We start from the raw sequence: 2,063 nt of genomic DNA on the forward strand, positions 1-2,063 counted from the left end.
ACATCACTTTTTCTCCAGTTCCAGAACAGATTATACTGGAGCTATGTTGCTCTTTTTCAGGCCTTTTGAGTAGAAGTTAGATCACCTAGTAAATAGCAGTATATTATAACTCCAGCATCTCACTTATTACTTTTAATAAGAATATTGGTTAAAAAAAACACAACTATATCTTTATAATAAAAATGTTGAAAGATTGGAGGAGTGAGATAAATCCTGTTTAGTTAATTAAACTGAATGAACATTTTCATGTGAATAAAATATTAAACTCAGTTGGAACAGGTTTTCTTTGAAATAGCAAAGTTATGAAGATTCATGAGCTTTTTAAGAAAGCAGAATTCCATTACCTTACATCTCTATTAGGATCTTTATATGCATACATAATAAAAGGATCTAATAAAGATTTAATAAATGAACCTCTGTGTGAAGTCAAATGGATTTGGCAAAGGCTCTTTCTCTCTCTAACGCACACACAGAAAAGAAAGGAACTTGGGGTCCTATTATGTAGGAAGAATAAGCAGAGTTGTCAGATATGGAGTAGTCTTGTAAAACTAATTTCAGTGTTGAAAAAAATTGAGCCATGTTCTATTTGGGGTATATTGGTAAAACAAAGCACAAAACTATTCAATAAAAACAACCTGTGTGATGCAGTAAGTAAAGTCTGTTTGTGCAAAGTAAGTAAAAAAAAAAAAACATGCATCAGAAAGTACCAAAGAAATCACACCTGAAGAATGCACAATGACAGGAAAAAACACAGTGAATTGCTTTAAAAATCATGCGATTAATTTTTTTGTAAAACTAGGAATTTGAGAGCTACCTAACATGGGACCTTTGAGTCTCAGAGCCCTATGGGACACTTTACTAGTAGATTTAAAATCACAGTGGATTAAACAACAACAAAAATATCAATGTTGAATAATACTGGTTCAATTGTTACGCTGTTGGTTTGATTTGTCCTGCTGATTTATGCTGGTTTTGTCTATTAAGCTATTTGTTTTGGATATTTGAACCTGTTTTAAAAGCCTAATAAGGGATAGGGGCTGCAAATTAGCTAGCCACCTCATATGCACAGCATTGGTTGCCGGATGGTTGTGGATTCTGTTTTGTTTAAATTTGGCACATGAAAAGGGCCAAGGGCACATTTGTATTAAGCAGAAGCGATGGGAAGTGGAGGCAAGACATAAAAACACCACATAGCAGTAGAGATAATGGCATAGCAGAGCCTAATAAACATTGTCTATATTTTGTACAAAGGTTGACTACAGTGAATCCACATATAAGATTGAATGTGGTGTCCTTTCCAACACCATATCATCCCAGTAGCCCACGACTTTTTTTTGTCAATCAGAGAATGTTCAGATAGGATACTTGAATATTAATTTGAAATATTATGTTGATCCTGCAACCCTATGAAGGTTAAGTGGTGTAGCTAATGGATGGATGGAGGGATTATTATGTTGAGCTTGACAATTCAGTCCTTGACCTTGGTTGTGTAAAATTATGATTGAGTGAAATTAAAACCCATAAAATCACATTTGATATTTATGATGGTGTTTTGGTATCTGAGCTATTTGGGGTAGTATTTAGTCAGTGATATTTAATACGTTCCCTTGTATGTAATATAACTTAAAATGAGAGACAATACTTGACTTGCACTACCGTTAAAAGGGATTCCCCATCCTATAACAAGTGATGTGGTTTAATGCAATTTAGGATTTTATTCTGAAGAATTTTAGTATGTGAGAGTTCAGTCTCTTGGGGAAACTGCAGGTCAAGCAGCGATCATCACCCTTGCTCGTCCCGAGTGTCTGTTTTATTTTACGTTGATCTCCAAGCCCTGTTTAGGTGATAGTCCTGGCACTGGGAGGCTATGCTTTCCATTTGCTTGTACTTTTGTGCCTCACTCATTACTTTTTAGTCAAACATAATAAAACATATTCAGAGACAGATAGGTCTCCTGCAGAACCAGTTTCTCATACTTTAAGTACTGTACATTTAGCTCATAAAACATTGGTTCAAATGAACAATGTACTTGTCATATTTACTGTACCTTTGCCACAGAATGT

This window comes from Monopterus albus, unplaced genomic scaffold, assembly GCF_001952655.1.
Source record: "Monopterus albus unplaced genomic scaffold, M_albus_1.0 scaffold96.1, whole genome shotgun sequence".
Taxonomy (NCBI): domain Eukaryota; kingdom Metazoa; phylum Chordata; class Actinopteri; order Synbranchiformes; family Synbranchidae; genus Monopterus; species Monopterus albus.